The following is a 27,515-nucleotide window of genomic DNA, read 5'->3' as shown; positions in this document are numbered from 1 at the left end:
ACAGAATTGTTTGAAAATGAAAGAGTCAAAGGAAAATATTTGGAGTTGGTTTATAATTATTAAGTCCTTATTTTTTCCAAAACCAAGGCTCAGAAAAACTTTTTTATTTTTGGTAAGAGCTAAAAAATGTGTGCAAAAAGTATACAAAAAATATACTCAGAACTCACCTAATCAAAGAGGCAAAAGATCTATACTTGAAAACTATAGAACACTTACAAAAAAAAAATTTAAGATAACATAAGGAAATGGAAAAATACTCCATGCTCATGGATTGGAAGAACATAAATCATTAAAATGTCTATACTACCTAAAGGAAACTACACATTTAATACAATCCCTATCAAAATACCACCAGCATTTTTCACAGAGCTAGAACAAACAATTCCAAAATTTATATGGAACCACAAAAGACCCTGAATAGTCAAAGCAATTCTGAAAAAGAAAAACAAAGCTGGAGTCATCACAATTCTGGATTTCAGGCTATGTTACAAAGCTGTAGTCATCAGTATGATATACTGGCACAAAAACAGACACGTAGATCAGTGGAACAGAATAGAAAACCCAGAAGTGGACCCACAACTATATGGTCAACTAATCATCAACAAATCAGGAAAGAATATCCAATAGGGGGATAAAAAAACAGTCTCTTCAACAAATGGTGTTGGGAAAACTGGACAGCAACACATAGAAGAATGAAACCGGACCACTTTTTTACACTACACACAAAAATAAATTCAAAATGGATTAAAGACTTAAATGTGAGACAGGAGCCATCAAAATCCTAGAGGAGAACACAGGCAGCAACCTCTGTGACCTCAGCCATAGCAACTTCTTACTAGACATGCTGCCAGAGGCAAAAGAAACAATTGGGAATTCATCAAGATAAAAAGCTTCTTTCTGCACAATGAAGGAAACAATCAACTAAAACTAAAACTAAACAAAAACTAAAAGGCAGCCTATGGAATGGGACAATATTTGCAAATGACATATCTGATAAAGGGTTAGTAAACAAAATCTATAAATAATTTACCAAACTCAACACCCACAAAATAAATAAGAAATGGGCAGAAGATATTAGCAGATATTTTTCAAAAGAAGACCTCCAAATGGCCAAGAGACACAAGAAAATATGCTCAACATCACTTTCATCAGAGAAATACAAATCAAACCACGATGAAATACCACCTCACACCTGTCAGAATAGCTAAATTAACAGCACAAGAAAAAACCTGGTGTTGGCAAGGATGTGGAGGAAGGGGAACCCTATTACACTGTTGGTGGGAATGCCAATTGGAGCAGTCACTGTGGAAAACCGTCTGGAGGTTCCTCAGAAAGTTAACAATAGAACTACCCTACGATCCAGCAATGGTACTACTGGATATTTACCCAAAAGAACAAAAATACTGAACCAAAGGGGCACATGCACCCTGATATTTATAGCAACATGATCAACAATAGTCAAATTACAGAAAAAGCCCAAATGTCCACTGACTGACAAATGGATAAAGAAAATGTGGTACATGTATACTACACAACGTCACTCAGCCATCAAAAAGAATGAAATCTTGCCATTTGTAATAACATGGGTGTAAGCTAGAATATATTATACTAAGCAAAATAGGTCAGAAAAAGACAAATACCACATGATTTCACTCATATGTGGAATTTAAGAAACAGAGGAACACAGGGGAAGGGGAAAAAAAAAAGAGAGGGAAGCAAACCATGAAAAACTTTTAACGATAGAGAACAAACTGAGGGTGATGGAGAGGAGGTGGGAGGGGAATGGGCTAAATGGATGATGGGTATTAAGGGGTCACTTGCTCTGATGAGTTATATGGGTGTTATATGTGATAATCATGAAATTCTATTCCTGAAACAAATATTACACTATTAGCTAACTAGAATGTGAATAGAAATTTAAAAAAAAAAAAAAAAAAAACCCTCAACAATGACATCATTAATACCCTTTGCTTCTTAAGGATTTCACTTTTTGAAACATAAATACTATTTTAGGGGCACCTGGGTGGCTCAGTTGTTAGGCGTCTGTCTTTAGCTCCGGACATGATCCCAGGGTCCTGGGATTGAGCCCCGCATCAGGTTCCCTGCTCAGCCAGAAGCCTGCTTCTCCCTCTCCCACTCTCCTGCTTGTGTTCACTCTCTTTCTGTCTCTCTCTCTCTGTCAAATAAATAAATCTTAAAAATAAATAAATAAATACTATTTTACTTCCTTTAAAAAAATTGGTTGAATTTAATTCATTTTTATACCGTAAATAGTTTGTAATTTTTGAGCACTTTATTGTAATTATTTTTGCTTTAATTATTTTCACTGGAATGTTAATGTATGCTATCATTCATATTTCAGTTAATTTTTACTTGATGTTTCATAAAATTTATAAATTTTCAAATTTAACTGTTTTAAATATTTACTTTCACAGTTTTTTTGTTTGTTTGTTTTTAAAGATTCTTTTTTATTTATTTGAGAGAGAGAGCCTGAGCAGGGGAAGGAGGAGAGGGAGAGGAAGAAACAGGTTCTCCACTGAGCAGGAAGCCTGACTCCAGGCTCAGTCCTGGGATCCTGGGATCATGACCTGAGCTGAAGGCAGACACTTAACCGGCTGAGCCACCCTGGCACCCCATACCTCCATTGTTTTAAATTCTAAACACTTTTAAATGCACAGTTTTGTCATTTTTCTCTTGTATTGCATCATTGTGTACGTGTTGCTCAAATCATATTTAAGTTGTGATAATTCCAAATCTTCAAATTTAAGGATGGTACTACTACATACACACAGATAAATGTAGCTTTTAGAATGTTTGTAGAAGATGATCAAGAAGTTAAAGTTTTCTGAAATTTTAATTTTCATTGGCTTATTACTAAACTCATGATCTTTCCCCACATCTGCTCCACCATCAGCCATTTCTATCAGTTGATAGCAACCTTATGCTTCCAGTTGTTGAGAACAAACATCCTGGTATTGTCCTTGATGAAGGTGTTCCTTCGCTCTTGCTATACAATCATCAGTAGCAAATCCTGTTGACTGTACTGTCGAACTATTTCCAGATATAGAGCACTTATCATCTTCTCCATAGATACACTGCAGATACACTGGTCTAAGGTCTCCATCATCTCATTCTGGATTACTCTGTTGTCCCTACAGCTTCTAGGAACTTTCTCTTTAATTTCAGATCCAATCACATTACTCATCTGCACCAGACCTTCCAAAAGTTCCCCATAGCTTTACAAGTCCAGATGTCCTTACCAGGAGATTCACCCTCCCCCTTTACTGAAGACTCAAGAGGAATGGGAAAGTCTATTTTATTTACTCATATTTTTGTTTACCATGTTCTTTCTTCCGGATGCTCCCAAACTCCCCCTTTTATTGTTATCTTTCTGTTTAGAGAACTTCCTATAATCATTGTTTAAGCAGGTCTGTTGGTGACAAGTTTTCTCACTTTTCCCTCATCTGAAATGCCTCGATTTCCCTTTCTTTCCTGAAGGATATTTTTGCTAGATGTAGGATATTGAGTTAATCTTTTCTTTCAGTACTTTAAAAATGTTGTACCACTTATTTCTGGCTTCTTCGGGTTCTGATAAATCCCTGTCATTAGAATTGTTTCCCCCTGAAAGTAAGGGAAAAGTTTGACTATGATGGTTTGTGGTGTAGATTTCTTTAGGCTTAACCTATTTGGGATTTGCTCTGTTTCTTAAATCTATATGTTTATAGTGTTTTTGTTGTTGTATGTTTTTTTGTCAAAAGTGGGAAATTTTTGGCCATTGTTTCTTCTAATACTTTTTTAGTACTGACCTCTTTCTTTTCTCCTTCTGGGATTCTGATGATATGGGCATTAGAGATTTTGTGTATTAGTCCTACTTGTCCCTGAGGCTTTGCTCATTTTTATTTTTTTAGTCATTTTCCTCTATGTTCAGAATGACTAATTGCTATTGGTCCATATTTTGGCTTATTGATTTCTTCCCCCCTCTGTCTCCTCTATTCTGTGGCTAAGTCCATCTACTGAGGTTTTAAAAGTTCAGTTATTTTACTTTTTAGTTCTAAAATAAACCAATTTTCCATCTGGTTCTTCTTTATATTTTCTATTTCTTTGCTGAGACTATTTTTTCCCATTACTTTTATGTTCATAATTGCTTATTAAAGCATTTTTGTGATGGTTGTGTTAAAGCCTCTGGCAGAAAATTCTAACATTCTGTCAGATCTGTTTTGGCATCTATTGATTGTCTTTTTAAATTCAGTTTGATATCTCCTTGTCCAACAATGGTGCTTTGCTAGAGGTGCTTTGATTATGTCTTTTTTTTTTCCATATAAGGGAATTAAGGTTCAGATGGGCCCTAAAAGAGAACTTTCAAAATGGGACTGGGAGCTGAAACCAGAGTACAAGTGTGTCTGATATCAAAGCCAGGCTCTTAAGCTCTCAAATTATAGAAAAATATAGATAGAAATTATAGAAAAATATGTATAGTGAAATTCTATTTTTATAAGAAAAAAATGTACAGCTAGATATGAATTTCTGGCATAGAAAAAGGTTAAGAATAGCTTTCAAAATTTTAGCTGGCATTTTTAATGAATATAATATTTAGATGATTTCCATTTTTGTCTTCTGTGTTTTAAATTATCTTCAATAATCTCGATTTAATCACCTGTCCATTTTATGATTTTGAATAAAGCTCTGAATACCTTGCATATTTGTTTTTAAACTAATTTAAAGTTGCGTTTTTTGAGGTTTTCTCATATGAATAGTCACAAATTATGTACTCTAAAAGCAATTTATTTAAATAAATTTTTAAAATTTATTTAAAAGCAATTTATTTAAAATATAAAATTACTCTTCACTTTTAGACTCTTACTCACAGGAAGAAGATTTAACATATTTTTGTTAAGGCAGAAAACTCATTTTCTGTTTATTTTTCTCATAGTCTTTTATATCAATTTTGTTTATAATTAAATTATTTAAAATTTAAATCAGATTATTTTCAAACCAGCACTTTTTGGTAGTGAAAATAATTGAATATATTCCATGATCCCTCCATTCTCTCATCCTCTCCTTTCCTCCTCTATCATATTTAAAGTAGCAACAAAATCCTTTGGAATGATAATATATTTTTGTCTAATAGACTTGAGTGACATGGTATATTTTCATACCATGTTGCCATGACTACCAAACCCTTGAGCTCATCTTCATTTAAATATGTTCACTGTTAAATTAGAGATGTAGCTTAAGCAATTTGGGATACTCTATAATTTTTGTTTGAAACATTGGTTATATGGTAAGTCTCAAGTTCATTCTGTCGGTGAGAATAATGCTAGCATGTTGCTGGCTGGAGAGCATCTATTCTGTTTCATAATTCTTCCAAAGGGAGTTAAAAAGAGAAGGCCAATGCTTGTGTAGGAGAGATTTTCAAGATCTATCTAGGAATTTGCCACCTAGGTACAGAGCAAAATTTATGAATGTTGTGAAATAAATGAGAAAGCTTTTCCCAAATTACAAGATGTCTTCATTGACACCAGAACTTCTTAAAAAATACCCACAACCCCACACCAGAACACTTGAAAACCTTCAAATGACAACAAAGGTCTTTTCCTGGCTGATTTAGAAATGCTTGTCTAGATAGAGCCCCTTTTCAGCCCCTCTGTGTGTGAAGGTGTGATTGTTGCACATTGGAGGGTGCCCACACTGACTTGCTACTCAGGGGTGAATTTTGCAGAGAAAGAAAGCAGTGGACCTAAGTGAAAAATAGTCCCCGAAAGTCTACATTTGGCTATCTCTTTTCCAGAAGCCTTACGTATTAGATAATGAAGATATGAATTTATTCTGCGTGTGTGTGCGTGTGTGTGAGAGCAGGCATGTCAGAATAAGCATGGTATAGGACCAGTACATAATTTTGCACGCTCCAGATTGCTTAAATACTATTTTTTTGAAAACATGACTAGCTTTGAGGGGGACTCTGATGTTATTTAAATACTGTTCTTTCTAACTGAAAACAAAAACAAAATCTTTAAGTAACAGTATAACAAAGAGAAAAAAATTGGTTGATCCTGATTCTTAGACTTGATCTTTAAAATGATACTTCTTTAAATTTTATGGAATAAAAATGCAACAAATATATCTAAATTCTTCTAATGGTTACTCAGATAGTAATTCACAGGAATTACTAAAAATTGCTAAATTTTCTAGTATTATGTTTTATTCTCTGACTACTAAAAATCTTATTAAGATGAGGTTTTTCCCTAGATGAAAACTGTAAGATAGAATTCTAAATAACTATAAAACTATAATGCCCAGTAAATAATAGTGGATAAATAAACTGGAAGGGATGACATTCAGCATATGTTTTTATTAGTAAACCTAATTCTGCATAAAGTATTAAAAGTTTTTATTAAAGCGAGATGTTCATAAATCCTAATGCAGTGTCTAATCTTCCTGCCTCCAGTCTCTCTCAAAACAGAATACTAAAAATAATTAACAAGTCAAAACAGGGAAAGAAGTCTAATAATCCTTCACTTTGAATTCCGGGGTCACAAACTCATAGTCACTACTTATTGAAATTGACCCCTGGTCTTATTTTGGATTTCAGTAAAGTAAACCGATAACAAATAAATAAAAATTGACCTTTTCATTTAAGTGAAGCAGGTAGAGTAAAATATTTAACAGGTTTAAGAAAGCAAACAAAAGTGTATGAACTTACTTGGTTTAAATTTCCCTGAGACAATCCTTGTCCGCTTAGCCTTTTTTTCTAATGAGAAAAATTAGCTTAAGGAGCAGTAGTTTGGGGTTACTGAGCACGTGCTACATTGCTTTAGAATTTTCCAGTGGTGTTCCACCATACAGAATAAAATCCAAATTCTTTCTCTGGGCCCCCACCTCTCTGTCTGACTCACATTCCACCTCTTTTGTGTTATTTTCTATTTTCTAACCACAGCAGCCTGTTTCTATTTCTCAGATATACTAAGCTCATTCATGCCGCAGGGCCTTTGGAACTGCTTAGGATACTCTTCCTCAGATCTTCACGGCTCTCAAATCAAATGCTACCTTTCAGGTCTTTCCTGAGCTTCCCTGCGAAGGTAGCCCTCTCAGATGCCCTAAAAATTATTTTAATAGTTCATTTGTGTATTTAGTTATGTGTTTGTTTTCTGTTGAGGCTATTGTTTTCTGTTTAGTCTACCTAGAATAATGGACAAGCTTCTTTTAGAACCATGCCTAGAACTGTGTCTGACACCTATTATGTGCCCAATAATATTTATGGACCAAATAACCCTCGGGTTTTTCAAAGGTAGTTTCTGTGACAGTCTAATTTTGTCTAAGAACTTACATTTGCATGATCATTTTACAACTTGTGAAGATTTCCATGTACAATATCTCACCATATTCTTAGACCTTTATACAATCTGAGGGAATTAAGGTGAGATGATATTGTCCTCCTTTCCAATTTAGAGTAAAAAGGGGCCACATTGTGACTCACATCCAGATTTAAGTGTTGTGGTTGACGCTGACATTATGTCCTGCACTGTCATTTCTCCATTTTTTGTGAGCCCCAGGTGGCTGGGATTAAAGGATGGGACAGCAACACACGCACCACAGATGGCCATGTGGACTCTGTTCACCAGTCTACCCACATTTGGCATCAGTGCTACCTGATTTGACCACCAAGCTGTTGCTACCACCAGTAGGCACAAAGTCACTTTTTCTTCCTTGCATACTAATTCTGCTTAGAATAAAGGAAAATGAATGCTATTGTTTGCCACTGGATCTTTACTGGTGTTAAAAAAAATCAAGAACAATCAAGACTTATATCGGAGAAGATATTTTGCCTGAAATATGAAGATTTTCTTTTTTGACTCATGGAATCTTTGGACTAGAAGTGAGCTTTTTTAAAAAGGTGAGGAAAGGGACGCCTAGGTGGCTCAGTTGGTTAAGCGGCTGACTTCGGCTCAGGTCATGATCCCAGCGTCCTGGGATCGAGTCCCACATCGGGCTCCTTGCTCAGCAGGGAGACTGCTTCTCCCTCTGCCTCTGCCTGCCACTCTGCCTGTGCTCACTCTCTCTGACAAATAAATAAATAAAATATTAAAAAAAATAAAAATAAAAATAAAAAGGTGAGGAAAATAAAGAACAGAAAGGCATAGCGATCCGTAAAAGCTCACTGAAATACTTAGTGGTAGAGCTAGGACTGAATGATGATTGTTGCCCTTCCAGGCCTTGCAGTGTGTAGGATTTATGCCCCTTTTGAAATTAAATTAGACACTGGGTAATTTTGCAGGGCTCCATCAGCTGTGATGATACCCAGTGATGTGTACTGAGTAAATACACGTATAACATTGATTTACTTGACAAATGTTTACTCCATGCCCATGTTATTGTAGGCTGGAGTCTAGACGTGAGGGGTCTAATGGAGAATACGAGGGCAAGTCTCTCTTCAAGAGCTCATGGTCAAACGGGGAGATGAGCCCATGTGAAATGTGCAATTTTGATACACAGCATTAGGTGCTATCATGAACACAAGCACTGGGGAACACGGAGGTGTGGCAGCTAATCCAGATGGTAGCAGCAGAGAAGAGTTCCTGAAACAAAGTTTCCAAGCTAAGATCTAAAGGATGAGAAAGAAATCTTTGTGTGAAGAGGGAAGATGTTCAGGTAGAGAGGAGCGTGCACATCACTGTGGATGCATCAATGTATCTTCCCATCCACCATGACCAAAACACAAAAATAAAATCACAATTATCCTTATTCCTCTGGATCTTTTGGAACGCATCTCCTTGTGAAGACTCACACACAGTACTCCAATACCTGGATTGCCTCAGATGTGTTTTCATCTGGACCACCACTTTATAACAGATTCAACACCCTGGCAAAATGGGTTATGGTGAGCCCCTACTGGCCAGAAGTGCAGAGGGCCAGGGCTTTATGAGCTTTGAAGAAGGCCAGGTTCACATTTGTCTAGATCACTTACACCCATCTCGGAAAATCTTCGGTGTCTACCACCACTGCGTAATTTAAAATAAACATATTAAGGTGGCACTGAGCCTGATGATATCAGTACATTGTCACAAATGACCAAGAGAGTTTTATTCTTGGGCTAACTGCCTTGAAGCATTTAAGGATCTATACCTTTGTAAAATTAACAACTCTGAGAATTAAAAGCAAGTGAATTGTTTTTCTAAAAATCTACATGTTTAGAACTATCTTCACAATAATTATAAAAGTCATAAATCAGAAGTTCCTCCTCTAAGGATAATCAGAAATAGATGTTAATCAAAACAAAAGCTGAATGCCTTCTTTTAATCTTTGACCAAGTCAGGCACTCATTTCAGATATCTGCCCAAATCTTACATGTTTCTAGTTTTATCAAATCAGACAGAATGATTTTGAGTATACATTTGCTTCTTTCCTTCATTTAAAGGTAATTATGGAGAGCGATCCATTTCCTAAGTACTCTGCTAGGTACTAGGAACACAGGTTCCTATTTTCAAGGAATTTATAGCAAGAGGGAGAGACTGGAGGGAGGGTCAGAGGTAGAGGAGCTGCCAATAAGGACACTAGAAAAGAGGGCACCTGTGCCCAGAACTACTGAAACAGAATCTTGGGAGGGTTTGGCTTTGAGAATTTGCATTAAGAACAAAACAAAATAAAACTGCTCAGGTTATTCCCATACACATTCAAGTTTGAGAACCTTTGCTTTGGCAATGGGTGGTCACTGAAGAGTTTTAAGCACACAAGTAGGGTGAGGGGTTAAGTGTTTTAGGAGGAATACTTCCTTAGCTGTATGGAGGGAAGCAGGGCATTTTACTTTTGTAATGCAAATTAGACAATGTTGATAATATGACACCAAATATGGCAGAGAAGTGTGGGGTCATGCACAGAGATGATATAAAGTTAGGATTTCAATGAAGAATTAGTTTCACATGTTATATAATAATCTTAATTATGTGAGTACATCATCAGTAGGACTCAGGCTCTTCTATTGCTATAGGGACCCACACACGGGAGACCCTTCCTATTTGGTTTTTATTTATTTATTTATTTATTTTTAAAAGATTTTATTTATTTATTTGTCAGAGAGAGAGAGAGAGAGTGAGCACAGGCAGACAGAGTGGCAGAGGGAGAAGCAGGCTCCCTGTGGAGCAAGGAGCCCGATGCGGGACTCGATCCCAGGACGCTGGGATCATGACCTGAGCCTAAGGCAGCTGCTTAACCAACTGAGCCATCCAGGTGTCCCCCTACTTGGTTTTTAAATACACAAACTGATTAATTGTAGTGCTGACTGGAAGTAGCACTTTCTGGCTTAGAAGGACTTCCAGGGAACCCATTGGGCGTGCCTCTCCTCTACAACAAGCCTACCCTGCCCTCTGGCAGTTTTCCGAGCCTGGAAAATCCAAACGAAAGGTGTTCCATTCAGTCACACGGATAGTTTGGAGACTGTATGTCCTAGGAGGGAATAGCCCGAGTCTGAGATCTCTTGCGTGAACCTCAGCAGATGGCTTTCCAGATGTTTTTCCTGGCTAACAGCAGCTATCACTTTGACTTTGCCGAGGTGACCAGGGTTTGTCCATGGTCTTTCAAGTAAAATTCTACAAAAATTCTGCATAAAGGAGTAAAAGTACTGCTACTTGTAAATATTACAGTTACAGTTGCTTAACAGAATTTTTTAAAAATGGAATTTTTAAAGCTTTAGATTTGCTTTCCAGACTTTAGTCTTGAAAATGACCCAGTTCAACATTTGACATTCCCCAATTCAAGACAATTCTTAGCATGTTAGAGCTGAATGGGACCTGGGAGATGATTTAGTCTAGTCCCTACCTTATAAATGAGGAAACTCAGACCCACACATGCTGGGTGACATTCATAAAGTCTGTGGCTCATTGGCAAAGACTTTATGAATGTCACCCAGGCTTAGAATCCAGATTTTTTGGGGGTAGTTTGATGAATGTATAAGGATTCTGCTTTAAGTTTATTTTGACTAAGTGCTTATTTACTCTTCCCCTTACACCTATTGTCCATGTCCTCTTAAATTCCTTCTATTTCTTTGGTGCCCCTCTCTCTATATTTTCTCCAGAATTTGTGATTAATGAAGCTCAGTCAAATGGAATAACCCTAATATAAACCAGAAAATATCATTATTGGTTATTTGATGGACACCAAGTCCATTTCTATGTAAATCAATTACATTCATAGTATATAATGAAATAAAGAAAATCCTATGGTCCAGTGGGTCTGATCTTGAGTTAGTGAAAAGCACTATGGTTACTGTTTAAATGTTTATACTACTGTGCCAAGGCTTTCACATCTATCTTTGTATTTAATGTGTATGGTGGGCATAGAGGTTAAGTACGGTTACCCTCACCATACACTGTAATAAACTGATGCTCAGAAATATTCAATAAATTGCTGCAGTTGCACCACCAAAAAGTCGCAGAGCCTGATAGTCTGGGACCCTTCATGGAGACTCTTGAGAAGCCCATGAGCTGCCTTGTGAATCTTCTCCCAGAGGGTCAACAAAATTCATGGCATAGTGAGAGGGTTGGGAGGTGTTTCGCAAAAGAGACGGTTTCCCAGACTATTTGAGTCATTAAAGCAGAGAGAAAAATCATCTGACTCAAACTCTGCTTTATCCAGCAGAAAGTGCCCATGTAAAAAACATTTTGGGGATGGTGGGAAAGCACTGCATTTGGTGGCTGCAATTTCACTCCTTGAAAGCCAAATGCTGTGTTGGGGTTCATATTTCCACGGCACGTGGCCCGCTCCCCAGCTGTGTGCTTGCCACAGTGCAGGTGTCTAGACCTCCTCTGCTCATTTTCATTCCATTCGCTACCTAACCTCATTTCTGGTTACTCAGGTCTCTCTGTTTATGTCATAGCCCTTGGTGTCACGTTTGGTGCCTTTAGGTAAAACAATAACAGTAACAACCTTGCGATTATTAATCTTTTTTTTTTTTAATTTTCTTTATTTATTTGACAGAGAGAGAAATCACAAGTAGGCACAGAGGCAGGCAGAGAGAGAAGGGGAAGCAGGCTCGCCACTGAGCAGAGAGCCCGACGTGGGGCTCGATCCCAGGACCCTGTGATCATGACCTGAGCCAAAGGCAGAGGCGTTAACCCACTGAGCCACCCAGGCACCCTGCAATTATTAATCTTAAAATTAATTACTTAGCTTTAGAATTTTTATAGGATTGAAAACATTTAGAAAAAAACAATAAAGCACTTTATTTCTACATATTAGATCAGATTTCTGCAAATATGTGCAATTTACTTTGCGCTGTATTTCATTTTATTTCATATATTTTGTTTTACCAGAGGTATAATGAGAAACACTTCTTAACATTTTCAGTTCGTAGAAAGAAATAACTATGCACCAATAATCAGGGAAGATATGAGAAATGTCTCCACGTGTGCATTAGAGCTCTGCCCCTGACATTTTCTACAGCCTCAGTTTAGGCAAGTCCCTTCACCTCTCAAGATAGCTATTTCACTCACTAAAAATCACATTCATAAAAAAAAAAAATCACATGAATCATAAATACCTAGTTCTTTCACAATTCATAAATTTGGAGGATATTGGAAAAATACTTAAACAACATAAGATAAAAATAAGATAAAAATGGAACGAATAGGCTTTCAATTCCCCACCTCCCCCTACCCCTTTAAAAATATCCTCATCTTGTGACCCAAATGCTTTGGAGACCTGGTTATTTAGTTATTAAGCCAGAAGAAAGGTTGCCTTCCTGCCTGCTCCCAAGCAGCATGCAAAGCACTATTAGAGTCTGCTGTGTGCTTCTGAGAGCACACGAAGCGCCATCCCCCTACAACCCCACTCTCACCCCTTTTACTTTCACTCTCTGTGTTTTGAAATGTGTATTTCTGAATTGAAACACAAAACATCTGACCAGATTGACTTGTTGTGTATAACTTTTTACACATCAGCCTCCTTAACTGAAGAAACAGAAAAACCTTCTTCCTGAGTTTTTTACAATATGGCAACTCTAAATCACAGATGCTTATATAAAAATCTATTCCCGGCATCCAAAAAAAGGCTTAGCTTTGTATATGATATTTTTCATTCACAAAATATTTATGTAAAACTAATTCTTCATTAAAAGTTTGTATTTGAAATGAATTACCAGAGTGAGAAAAGAAAGCAATTAGCATTTAGAAAATGCCAGGTCCAAGGTTTCACCAAAGAACAGAGGAGAAAAAAAAGGTAATTTGGACATTTATATGGTTTATTAAGTAGAACGAACTCATATGCTTATGAATTAGCAAGACCAATCTCAGAAAATATATTCTATCAATAAAAGGAAACTAAAAAGAAATATATGCTACTTGCCACAAGGGAAGTGACAAAGGATACTCAGTCTAATAGAAAGTTGAGATACTTTTAAAAAACAGCTTCTCCCCCCAAGATAAATATGAAAGTTAAAAATAACTAACATTTACTGAGCATTTAACATACATTTACTGAGCCACTCATTGAGTTAAGCATTTTAAAGATCTTGAGTTAGCGACAATTATAATCCAGTTTTACAGGTGAGAAAAGCAGTGCTCAGAGATGATGGGTAACTTTGTTCAGTGTCATTCAGCTATTCAAAAGCAGAATCAGCAGCTGCTGGAGCCTGAGACCCATTGGGGTCATAACGACAGGAAGATCTGAAATTTCAAGCTCAGGAAAACTCTTAAAGAATTCTACAGAGGAGAGGTACCTGCACGGCTCAATCAGTTAAGTGTCCAAGTCTTGGTTTTAGCTTGGGTCATGATCCCATACTTAAGTGTCCAAGTCTTGGTTTTGGCTTGGGTCATGATCTCAGTGTCATGGGATCGAGCCCTGCATTGGGCTCCATGCTCAGTGTGGAGTCTACTTAAGATTCTCTCACTTTGTCTCCCTCTGCCCCTCCTGCTCATGCTGTTTCTCTCTAAAATAAATAAATAAGATCTTTAAAAAACGTTCTACATAGGCCTCATTTAAGACAGATTGGGAAGAAGGAAGTAATTGCATTAGTGGGTAAGTCGAAGAATAAGTATAAAAAGGCTGGAAATGTTTGAAATGATACACAATAGATAAAAAATTTAAAAATAAGTATTTGGAAAAGCAGAAATATAATCATTCTTATGAATATATATCCCCATAAAAATATAAAAAAATGTATATTTTATGAATTCCTATGAGTGAAACTGTTCAGAAGGCACAAACTTCCACTTAGAAATAGTAAGTTATGGGGATATAATGTACAGCATGGTGACTATAGTTAATAATCCTGTGTTGTATATTTGAAAATTGCTAAGTGAGTAGATCTTAACAGTCCTCATCACAAGAAAGAAAAGACTGTAACTAAGTGTGGTGATGGATATTAACCAGACTCACTGTTGTGATCGTTTCACAATATATACATATATTGAATCATTACATTATACTCCTGAAGCTAATGATATATACCAGTCATATCCCAATTAAAAAAAAAATAAATAAAAAAAAGATATAGAGAGCCCTCCCCCCAAAAAGACTTTGATTCCTTATTTTACCTTTTTTTTTTTTTTTTAATGTTTGGCATGGAGCCCAATGCAGGGCTTGAACTCACAACCTCAAGATCAATACCTGAGCTGAGATCAAAAGTTGGATGGTTAACAGACAGCTCCCCAGGGACCCCGATTCCATATTTTAGGATGGGGGAAAAATCACTTAATATAGCAACACAAAAACTATATATCACATGAAACACATTCCTTATTTAATGAAGATGCTGAATATATTAACATGAAGTTGGTTCAGGAAACAATTATAAATCTACTAATTGAATTACTTTTAAATATTTTCCATTTCTGCTACCATTTGAGCTGCATGGTGCTGTACTGTGGTCTAACACTGTTAGTTTTAGTCCTTTATGAGAAAGTAATGAAAGCAGGGGAAAAAGAGAAATTGTTCTCGGAAGGCCAGTAAACAATACATGAATTTTTGAGTTAAACACTCTCTCGTGGAGAAAAAACTCATTTTGATTCTTTCAACAGCATATTTTGAGGTTTATCGACAGAAGCTTCAGGGAGTTGCCGGTGTAGAAGACAGAGAATGTAAGAAAAATAAAAAAAGAAGGTGTGGTAATCTGATCAAGCTAACTTCCTAAATTTGGATTGTGGTGTTTCCACTTCCTAGTCAGAAACAACCTTGGAAAAGTTGTTTAGTTTTTTGGGGGGTGGGGCTCAGTTTCCTCCTCTGTAAAATGGGGACCCTATTAATACTTATATCATCAGTTTATAATAAGAAAGACTTGTGTTAAAACAGGAAAGGGATTAAAAAAGCCCCTCGTCCATTGCAAGCCATCAGCCCATGTCAGCTGCCTTTATGAAAACTGTGATGAGTGGCAGAACAGAGGGCAATGGGAACACAAAGGATGAAGATAATCTTGGTGTGTGAAGGAAACATCTCAGAGAGATGATTGCCCTTAGAAGATGGGGGTCTGGGCACCGTGCCTGGCCCTTCCCTAGTTCGAACCAGAGCAGAACTGCTTTTATCGCTTTCTTCCATTGTATTTTCATGGAAGATTTTTGTTTGAAGAAAAAGATCCGCTCCTTAAAAATTACTGGCATTTTTAAAAAATACTTTATTTATTTATTTATTTTTAAGTTTTTATTTATTTATTTGACAGACAGAGATCACAGGTAGGCAGAGAGGCAGGCAGAGAGAGAGGAAGGGAAGCAGGCTCCATGCTGAGCAGAGAGCCTGATGCAGGGCTCGATCCCAGGAACCTGGGATCTCGACCTGAGCCGAAGGCAGAGGCTTTAACCCACTAAGCCACCCAGGCACCCCAAAAATTATTGGCATTTTAACAAAAAGATTCACCGAAGCTTCTGATCAGGAAGAAATTCGATCGGATCTGAATTTTGGAATAACTTTGGGAATACAAAGCTTACGCATCACTTACAACGTAAGTAGAAACTGTTCTAAATATTGTATAGATATTAATTGACGGAAGTTGGGGAGGAGGTTATGAAAAAGCTAGACAAGGGATTTCCCCCACAACTGAGCACATTTAGCACTGAGAGGCCTCATATATTCACCTTGTAAACAAGCTCTTCACTATCAGTACTATCTGCTTCCTCTAAAACTTACATTTTTTTCTTCACATAGTTATGAGAACAAACTTTTAAAGAGTTTGGGATAATTTTTTTTTTTTTTTTTTTTTTTTTTTACTACTTCGCATGTTGGGCTTGTTAAGCATTATTCTGCTGGACAGGAAGTCAGTATTGGCATAGTTTAGGCTTTCCCAGGATGGGGGTGGGGCAGAAGTAGTGAATGATCATGTCCTGTGATGAAAGCCAGGCCCAACCCTCAAACAGCATCGGTACCACCCCTTAATGGGTGTTCAGGGAACCTCTGCCAATGCTTTGGGTTGTCATGAAGACAGGGTGCTGCTGGAATTTAGTGGGCGGAGGCCAGGTACGCTAGACACCCTATCATTTACAGAGCAGTTGCCCATCTTACAAGACTTTGATTCATGCACAAAAGTAAAACACCTGCAGAAGCCTGTAACCTAACAGTTTTATACAAGGTAAAACACATAGCATTTTTGGCACAGTTTTAATATACACTGAATTTTATCAGGAATGGAACTACTGTGTGTATGGAGGAAAAATGGTTTTATTCAGGTTTTTTATTTGCCAGGAGTTGTTCACTGTTTTGGAAAATAGCATTGCAAGGCAGTAACACTGCTCTTGGCATTTGAGTTTCCAATCCACTCACCTGTATCAGTCAGCCTTTGTAGCTGCCACATTCACCATGAGCCCATGGTGAGTCTACCTTGGGAGACATGCAAGTGTTTGATTACTTCATTATGTCACCCACTGAAGTTGGGCTTCAGGGCATTTATATATTTCCCCTTTATATCTAGGGCATTGTATTTGTTTCTTTGAGAGATAGTCTGTGCAGGGAGGTTATATTGAAATTTCTTTGAGGCAAATAAAGATGTCTCATAAAATATTTGCTATAAAAATGGAGCTTGGAGTATGACAGGGTTGAGGGTCAATGTGTCAGAGTAACACAACAGCATTTTCAAACCACTCAGTTTCTCTTACACTCTACTGGATAGGGAATCAATTTCATTTCTTGATTTGACTTTAACTGTTCCAAGCAGAGGCCATTTTTATTCACATGCTGTGATGATGTAGTGTTCCAAAAGCAAGAAGAGCCTTGTCTGCGTGCCACACAAAGCCCCAGTCATCAATGTGCAGGGGGTTCACTGGGCAGGTCCACACCACTGTCCTAGGCAAGATGCTTGAGATTATTGTATGTCTGCAATTTGGGAAAATACACTTCCAGCCTCAGATCCCATACTAGCTGCTTGTTTTGACATGCAGTCAGAAGTAATTCAGAAAGTGATATAACTCTGCCTTTTAGTATGGGAGGCAGCTGATTCTTAATAATTTGGTAATATACTCTGTGTACATATAATAACAAAAATGCAATGACTCATTATATTCCAAATTTGCCATCATGGAAACAGTCAAAATACTAAATCTTCTAAAAAAACCCCGTAATTTCTTAAAAAAACAGACAAATCTTGATCTTCTTTTCTGATCTTTCATCTCTTTGGGCTGTTGTTTTCGTCAAATTGTGTCAGTTTATCAGTAATGCATTTGCCAGCATATCATTTACATATGTCCAAAACAAAATGTGGTAGACTCTTTTGAGTCAACCTGGGTCTATATAACTTTGAAGAAATTGAACTCAGCATGGACTATTTGGTTACTTCATGTGCTTCATAGTTATTATTTGAAAAAAGCTTCTCTAGAGGCTGCCATCAAAATATTTTTTAGTCCAGATGTGGCCCCATGCTAACTGATCATTTTATATCACAAGTACATTTCTAAGTATTAGTCTTTGCTGACATAAAATAAATTGGAACGTTTATTAATTTTTTTGTAAAGAAAATGAAGAAAAGATGTGTATTTATAATGGGATAGGAAGCAGGGCGAGGGAGAGATAGAAGCCATGCTTTCTACTCATTAACTTTCCATTCATAAACTAAGATAAATTCTTACTTTATAACTCTAATGGGTATTTCTGAGCAACTTGTTGGCAGGCACCATCTCAACAACAAGTAAAAATATTTGATTCACAGTTCTAGAGACCCTGAATATGAATGTAAATTTCCTTCCTCTTTTAACACCAATATTAGTTACATCAATATATACTAAATCCTGGTAATTGGTAGTTCACGTGGATCCTGAGACCACTTATTGCTATTTACTGCAGCTGTGTCTTTAATTAAAACAATAATTTCCATGAATAGGTAGAATAGCAAAGCTTAATTCAGGACTAGTTAATATCTAACTTCTAATTTACCTATTAGGATTAATCATTCAAAGCAAGTGTTAGAGTAATCCGTCGTTATTTTTTAACTTTTGTTCAGCAGTGTAATAAGGGGGACACATTTTCTGATTATTCAGAGGTCCTTAGAAATGGTTCACCCCAAAAGGCTTTCCTAGATAACTAACTAGAGCATAATATCTAATTATATTCTAACTATATTCTAAAAATCTAACTAGATAATTCTGAAGTAGATTATTCTTGTAGCTATTAAGAATTCTAACTGGACAATTTGGTATCTTGAAAAAAAATATTTGTTAGACCCTTTCTGGATTCTCAATACAAGGATTTCTGTCTTGGTTCTAGAAATATGTATTTTGAAAATATTCATTCACTATGAGCAAGATAGTGTGCAAGGTGATAATTTTGTTCAAGAGTATCCCTAAGTGCTGGGCTTATTGGGAGGAAATGGGAAGGACTACAGAATGTAATCTGAGAACAACAGTTCCTCTATCTCAGGATCACAGAATCTAGCAAGTATTACTCTGATCTCCAATAAGAATTAGTATCAGTTTCTCTTATTTTAGGATCTAATTATTTTCTGCCTGGGATAGCACTTTTTCTATCTTTCAGGGTTTTTTTTTTTTTTGTACTCCACATTAACAAATACTTATTTAACCATTTATTGAAAGCCTGCTTTTTTTCCATTCATTTTCCTCTTTCCCTTTCATACTAAGTCATCACCTAGTACATGAAGCATTTTTTGAGGTCTTCCAGTACCAAGAGATCTTTCCCCCTAGATGCTCCAGACATCCTCCCATGTCTCTTTACAGGAATCACCATATTTGATCTAGTTTTCTTCTAATTCTTTATGAATGTGTATTTCCCAAATGCTAACTGTTATCCTTCTGAGGGCTGGGCTTCTTTTATTGTGTATCTTTATTAGAACCTTTATTAGAACCAACCAAACATACCAAAGAGAGTGTGACATTTATATAGACATAATTAAATTAGTAGACAGTTTTGGTTTCTTTATGTGCCAACAGCTTCCAAAATTCCACTGAGGACTTCAGGCGCATCCACGTAGGGACATTTATGGCATGTGTTTTGATTGGTTGGAACCTATGACTTATCAGCTCTTACGCAGTTTGAATACTGCCACATACAGGTCAACTCTTGCTTTAGTGTCAAGTCACAGGTCTCTTTCCCCACTATGATAGTTGAGAGAAATACAGAAAAGAAACTAAGACCCCGTTTTCTCTAGGGTTAAATGAATAAAAACAGATTATAATGACTCCAACACCAAGGGATTTCATGAAAAAAAAAAAAAAAACTCTCAGAAAAAAAAAAGAGACAACAACAACAAAAAACAGACTCTCAACTACAGAGAACAGAAGGTTGGTTACCAGAGGGCAGGTAGGAAAGGGAAGGCGTGAATAGGTGACAGGGAATAAGAGGACACTTACCTTGAAGAGCACCGAGTAATATATGGAACTGCTGAGTCACTGTATTGTATACCCAAAACTATACACACACACAGACACACACACAGACACACACACACAACACTATCTGTTAACTACACTGGAATTTAAAAAAAAGTTGATTAAAGTCAACAACAGATTAAAAAAAAAGTAAAAACCTCTCAGTTGAACAAATAGAGCACTGAAGAAAATATGCTCATAGAGAAGTTGAGATTTGTGGAGTTCTGAGAAAATCAAAGTTGGGGCAATGTATTTGTTTTGGGGCCATTACATATTTGATGGTCATTCTTACAAGAAGGTAATTATGAAATGTGTATAATTTCCTTTCCAATGCTGTCTAAAAATGAAAATAATGTTTAATATAGAAGCCCCCCTTTGAAAAGAAATGTTACACTTACACCATTTTTTAAAATGAAACAGAAATATACTCTTATAGTTGTCACAAACCTCCTCTGAATTTACATTCTTCTTTAAATGGGGAGTTTTTGGTAGAGAAACATTTAGAGATATTTTAAAATATACTTTTATATCATCCCAAGAAGTTTTTGAACTATTTCTTTCACACAATAAAAAAAAAAAACATATTGCTTTTACCTTTGAAGTCAATGAAGATGTATATAGTTTGATTCTAAAGTCATTATTAGAAAAAAAAAAACTTCAATAAGAAATTTGGAACACAATATGATAGTCCAGTTTGTGTTAATTTGACTGACCCACAGTGTGTCCAGAGATTTAGTCAAACATTATTTGGTGTGTTTGTGGGGGTAATTTTGGATGTGAACATCATTTAATCTATAGTCTAGTAAAGCAGATTGCCTCCCTATTGTGGATGGTACTCAGCCAATCAGCTGAAGGCCTGAATAGAATCAAAAAGGCCAACCCTCTCTCAAGTAAGAGGGGACCCCTTCTGCCAGATGGCTTGAGTTGGGACACTTATCTTTTCCTGCATTTGGATCATATTAGTAATATATTAGCTGTCCTCTCACAGTGTGTTTTTCAATAAACAAAATATTTAAAGCATTACATTTTAGCTCCATCCCTTTTTCTCAACTTGATTCAAGTGATAATAATCTAATCATTTGCATTTCTCCACAAAATTTATATCCACTTCAGAAACACGATGATTTAGAAAACATTGAATACATTTCATATTTCATAATGAGAAATTCTTTGAATTATAAATTATTCCTCTCAATGACTGATTGCTGGTTTTTAGGGTAATAAGGTTTAAAAACAGACCATATCAAATATAATTTGAAACTCCATCCTTCAAAAAATAACTTGAGTGTCAAGAAATCCTGAAACTTCCTGGTCTTTGAATTTATACTTTGAAAATTATTTTTATTTTCATACCTACTACTTATTTTTATAATACAGATCAGACTCATATATATTAACAGCCTTTATTTATTAGGCTTTTGTTATATAATAGGAGATCAAATAGTAAAAAATCTTTGTCTTTATTGAATTTTATTTTTGTTCTTGGGAGGAGTGGAGAATACAAACCAAAACAAAAAGAAATTAATATATTAGAAAGACACATGTTATAGGGAAAAACAAACAAACAAACAAAAAAACAGAGAAGGAGAAGGGTAGTGGCTTGGGGAGGGGCATGAGATAGCAAGTTTAAATATTGGAGGAAACCTCACTGGAACAGTGACATTAAAGCAGATTTGAAGGAAATGAGGAAATGCATATATAGTCCCTGGAAAAGGACTGCAGGCAAAAATGCCAGCAGGTATAAAATGCCTGAGATAGAGCTGATGATTTCAGAACACTGAGGAGACCAATATAGCTGGAATGGAGTGACCAAGGTGGAGAGGAAGAGAAGATGAAACCAGAGAGATGGTACCTTTCTTTAGTAAGAGGGGAGCCACTGAAGTGCTTTGCACAGAGGATTTCCATAATCTCCATGATGGTTAACAGGATTGCTCTGTTATAAGGAAGAGAATGAACATTCAGGGGCAAGATGGAAGCAAGGAGACTAGTAAATGCACTAGTGTAATAATTCATGTGAGAGAGGATTCCATTCCATGTTAGTGTCACGTGAGCATTGACCGCTGCAGGTGATAAGTTACTTGGCTTTTCATACTATAGCTTAGGAACAGTACTTTTCTTAGGCAATGTCTTGGAGATTTCTTTCTCTATGTGCAAAATGAATGCAGTTTTTGTTTGGACATATTTTTAAAACAGTTATTTTAAAAAGAAACCATGAGCAATCATGGTGTGATAGCGAGGTAGTGAATTACTAAAGAATACTAAAAATAAGGCTATTTATAACAAAGAGATGTACTTCTGGGGAAGCATCTGAGTGACAAATATTTCATGTGGATGGGAGCGAAACACTAATGGGGTAGGAGTAACCTTATTTTAATAACATTTTCATTTGAATAATACTATTTCCCTCTTTGTCTTCATTCTTTATGGAAAAGTTTTAATTTTTTACTCCCTCTTTAAAATATATATATAGGATCAAAACTGTCTACGATGAGTAACACCGACTTGGTGCGCTTTTGGCTGTTTCCTCACATATCTGAAAGTTTCAGTTTTTCCCTTACAGAAATTGTGTGAGAGGGAGAAAAGTATATGCCATCATCCTGCCCATCTTCAAACCCACCCTCGAAACTAAATTATCTCATAATGTAGCTTCATGTTGCAATTTTGTATTCATAAGCTGAAAGCATTGGTTTTACTGGTTTTATATAAGTCCCGGCTAGTCCATCCTTTGGTTTTATTTGATCATCATAATTATATGGGTATGAACAAATTCTGAAAATATCTGACATTTTCCTTCCAGGGCATCTCTAGCTTTAAAAGGAGCACTCTAGAACAATTGTTCTCAACCTGTCAATTTTGGGTCCCAGGGGACCTCTGGCAATGTCAGGAGACATTTTTGACTGTTACTTTTGTAGAGAAGGTACTTCTAGCACCTAGTGGCTAAGATGTTCTGCCAAACATACTACAGATCACTGGATAGGTCTCGTCGGCATGGTCCCAAATGTCAGTAGCAGAGAGACTGAGAAATCCTGCTGGAGAAGAACAGTTTAGAAGCACCTAAATGGGGCGGATGGCATTCCAAGCAGACAGAACTTTTCATCTGTTTGAAGAAATCAAACTGTGCAGATTGGTCCTCTTGGGGCTAGAGAGAGTTACCATAGAGTAACTCAAGCAGCAGTTCAGCCCCTGCCATCGTATATTATAAAGAATTGCTTTGGAGTTTAATGAAACACAAAGAGCTATAAAAGCATCTTCAATAAAATACTAGTGAGATTTCACACATTGTAATTGAGGGATAAGAGGGTGACAACATTGCTTCCCAGATTTAAAGGAATATTTTCCCACCTATTCAATTAATTTCTTTTGTAGCTTGAGTGATGATGGTAAATGTCCATTCTGCATTGATAATCTAAGCTCCATTGCACAATGAGGAAAATCCAGAGATTATAGCCTCTCCTTTTTCTTTTCCTTCCAGTTGATCAAACACATCTGAAGACTACAAATTGCATTAACAACGACAAACTATCAGGAACAATTCTTCAAAGGCTATTTATCAAATCTGTAAATGTGATGGAGAAATCCAGGAAATTCTCCCTCATTATGTTATTTCATCAATTGTCAGGTACACATATTTTCAGTTTTTAATCTTTCTGAAACAAAGTGTACCTTATAAGTGCAAAGCGTCCTGCAGTCACATTTAGCCGGGTAGTGGTCGTGCTTTAGTTACATAAAGATCTTCTGATAAGATGTCACCATCAGTGTTTCCTTTTTCAATAAAATAAGGGTAGGTCCCTAGAAGTCTGCTAACAGAGGCATAGCCAACACCTTTTGGCCACATGGAAACTCACATGAATAGTAAAAAGAAGATCCAGACGCTCACAAATTGTATTTTGAAAGATTTTTCATAGCTATTAATTCACACAGTTTCCTTCATGAATTATTCTAGAAATAGTATGCGAGCAATTAGAATATGGAAAGTACTCGGGCTTCTGAGACCAGAGAAGTCAAATCACAATAATAAAATCTCCTCTCAAGATACCACAGGAACTGTAAATAAAGAACAGCAGGCTTGTTCCTTCTACTGAATCTCACTTGAATGTATCTGAATTGTATCAAATTTTTCCCTGACCTACTGGGCTGTTTGTGATCCCTCAAAACACAGGCCAGGTACACTCCATGGTACCCACCATTACTTCCATATAGTAGTACACAAGTAAGAGAGAAAACAAAACAACATTAGAGGCAGTGTCCTGTAATAATGTCTGGATTTGAATCTTTGTTATGACTTAGGAAGAGCTATAAGAAAAGAAAGGTCCAAGTGGTCAAGTGACAAAATGCACTTCTCAAAATGCTGCACAAACTTCAAATGTCCCTGTGGAAAAGCATTGCTATGTTTATGAAATGTCACTTAGCTTACAAATAGGAGGACCTTCTACCTGGAAATGGGCCAATGATATGGAGGGCAGTGGTGTGCCAAGGGCTTTTTCCAAAAAATAACTTTTCTTCAGAAAGACCAGACTCAGAGCAAGACAGACTTCCTGATAAAAATTAGAATTAGGTACCACTCACTTCTGGAATTGAAGAACCATCACTACTAGTCATTATTCACAAGAAAGAGCAGCTGAGGCTCTGATTCTAGGATAGGACTGAATTTTTTTCTCCACTGTAGGGAGAAGAGAGGAGATTATCTCCCTCTGAAATGCCCCAAGACTTAATTATTGGTGATCTGGTAGGTTTATCAGCTCATTAGTGTCTCCCTGTAAAAGAGCCATCACCTAAGCAATGCACATCAGACTACAGAGGTATTTTCCACTTGGAGTGGTTAAAATGTTTTCTTCAGAAATGGTCCTTTGCCTTTACCATAAGCTGGGAAAGAGCAAGAAGACAGACCCAGCACAAGTGCACTTTCCAGTATTTGCATCACTGCCTTACAATCCACTAAAAACATTATTTTGCTTTACATTTTTTTTCCTGCATCTGTGCAATTATGCAAATGTCTAAGGAATCAAGGTCTTCTAGATAGTAGTTGAAGAAATAAGTAAAATAAATATCCTACAGTTGGTACAAGAAAATTTCTAATATGCATAGTATCAATTTTTAAATTTTCCCTTGTGGTTTATTTTGACAAAATTCCAATACTTTTATCTCTTATGATTTCAATATTGAAATTTTCGTCTGATTCGTCACTTGCCAAAAGTCTACTTATACATATTGAACTACACTGTAGTACTTGCATTGCACCTTTAAGCCAAAGAACAACAGAACAACTGTTGACAATGGCCAAAAATTAAAATATTAAAAAAATAAATTATAGACAAAAAAACATATGGAACTAGCCTAGGATGCTTTATTAAAAAAAAAAGATTTTATTTATGTATTTGAGAGAGAGAGAATGAGAGAGAAAGAGAGTATGAGAAGGGGCAGGGTCAGAAGGAGAAGCAGACTCCCTGCCTAGCAGGGAGCCTGATGTGGCACTAGATCCTGGACTCCAGGATCATGATCTGAGCCGAAGGCAGTCACTCAACCAACTGAGCCACCCAAGCGCCCTAGGATGCTTTTCTAATTAAGGCTCTTATACCAGTTTCACAATTTCAACCATTTAGATATACCTTTTGTCCCATCTCTGATTTGGTTCTTTTGTTCTCCTAAATTGCAATCAACTTCTAAATGATAGAATTATAGATTTTTCAAAATGAAACATAGCAAGCAATTGAATACTAGTGATAAAAAATAAATAAAATAAGAAAAAATGATAAGCGAGTTTTATATCTACAACTCTAGGAGAAATTTGGAAAACTAGTTTAAAAAGTGAATTAGGAGCGCCTGGGTGGCTCAGTAGGTTGAGCCTCTGCCTTCGGCTCAGGTCATGGTCTCAGGGTCCTGGGATCAAGCCCTGCGTCAGGCTCTCTGCTCAGCAGAGAGCCTGCTTCCCCCTCTCCCTCTGCCTCCCTCTCTGCCTACTTGTGATCTCTCCTTCTATCAAATAAATAAATAAATGAATCTTTTTTTTTTAAGTGAATTAGAATTTATTGCTCCTTAGCAACACTTTTATAATATTATAATAGATTTATAGAGCTGGGTGGACTTTCAGGATCATCTCATTCACACTGACAGCAAAATGACAGCAGCCATTCAGGCTTTATTTAAGTGCCTCAAATCTCTGTACCTCTCTGTGGAGGAATCTGCTTCATACTTCACAGAGGCAAATAGGTATCAGGCAGAAATGCGTTCTCTTAAGATGAAATATATTAGTCTATTCCTACACTTTGTAAGTGATGTGCTGGTAAATGTTTAACAAGCATTAGTCCATGAGAAATAAAACCCTTGATTTATATCATACGTTGACTTCCTTGGTGTAAATACTAATGTCAGGTCCTATGACAGTGGAGTTGCAAAGAGATGCTCATAATCTATTCTCATGAACAAAATAGTCGTTCCCTACGTAACTTTGATGAGGTTATTCTATCAAAGGTCAACCCCTCAACTTTAGTTCTAATCCAATTCCATCTTATTCTCTCAAAACTTCACTTACAGCTAAACCTCCTTTCTCCTAAATCATCAATTTATCCACTTCTGGAGTAAAGTTACTACAATCATCTAACATGGTATGCATGATCATAGCACTCTTTTTTTTTTTTTTTTAATTCTTTAAGTAGGACTTATTACTATCTGGTAGTTTTCCTTGTATGTTTAGATTTTTAATTATATTTATATTCTGTCTCCCTCAATTGGAATGGGAGCCTTAAAAGTTTAGGGTCCTTTTTAATTTTCTAAATCTTGCCCACAAGCTTATCACTAGGGCCTAAAAGAGTTCCAGACACATTGTACAAACTCAAAAAATAGCAATTTATGGAAACAACAGGAAACTTCACTGTATAGTTTTGGGTTTTGATAGCACTTATTGTTAGAAATTTCCTCTTTATGGGGCACCTGATTGGCTCAGTGGGTTAGGCATTTGCCTTCGACTCAGGTCATGATCCCAGATCAAGCCCCTCATCGGGCTTCCTTCTTGGTAGGGGAGTCTGCCTCTCCTTCTCCATCTCCCTCTTCACCTGTTCATGTTCTCTCTCATTCTTTCTCTCTCTCTCAAATAAATAAATAAAATCTTACAAAAAAAAAAAAGAAATTTTCCTCTTTACGTTGGTGGGGATGAGCCCTCTAATTCTACCTGCTGATCTCAGCTATGCACTGATAATATTAAGTTTGTGTGTTCGTGTATGCATGGATCATCAAAATATTTTAATTAGTTACCTGAAGGCATCATATCAGTTTGAAAGTAATAAAATACATGTTTACTTATTCTTATACATGCATATAAAGTACACCACACTATTTTAAATTGCTATTTATTGGTAAATGTCCTGGCCACTAATGTTAAGGAAGTGTTCTAAAAACCTTGATAGTGTTCCTTGGGTATAACTCTTGGTAAGTGAGTCATAACATATTTGTCCAAGTTTAATGTATATTTTCACACTGTAGACAAAATTTAACTGATAAAAATTTTATATGAATTCTAAGCAGATGGTCTTTCTTCAACCTTTTGGTAGCAGATGACTATGTAACTCATCAAGATGATCCCTGCTCCCTTCTTGCTGTAGACACACGCTGGTCTGCATCTTTCAGCATCGATACTGCCCCTCTCGGGCTGTTGTGCAGGCTTCCCCACCCTAGACCACCCCTTATATATTAGTGACCTTTCAGGTTTCTTCCCTGGGCTCTCTCCTTTTTTCTCTC

The 27,515-nt window shown here is 36.6% G+C and overlaps 1 protein-coding gene across 5 annotated transcripts in view; it reads right to left on the bottom strand.

Moving 5' to 3' along the window:
• The window catches only part of B3GALT1 (beta-1,3-galactosyltransferase 1), a 541,267-nt gene that overhangs the window by 171,422 nt on the left and 342,330 nt on the right, over positions 1-27,515 (bottom strand). For 3 of the 5 annotated variants that reach the window (XR_007125940.1, XM_047722211.1, XM_047722209.1), the window contains exon 3: positions 16,735-16,791. The exons of 1 other annotated variant lie outside the window; for it this stretch is intronic. The gene's annotated coding sequence lies outside the window, so the exon portion shown is untranslated. The remainder of the gene's footprint in view (positions 1-16,734; positions 16,792-27,515) is intronic. One more of the 5 variants, XM_047722212.1, reaches the window with a different exon arrangement.

This window comes from Lutra lutra, chromosome 3 (genome assembly GCF_902655055.1).
Source record: "Lutra lutra chromosome 3, mLutLut1.2, whole genome shotgun sequence".
NCBI classification, from domain to species: domain Eukaryota; kingdom Metazoa; phylum Chordata; class Mammalia; order Carnivora; family Mustelidae; genus Lutra; species Lutra lutra.
Note: the sequence above shows the minus strand (reverse complement) of the source record. Positions and strands in the feature narration are given on the sequence as shown.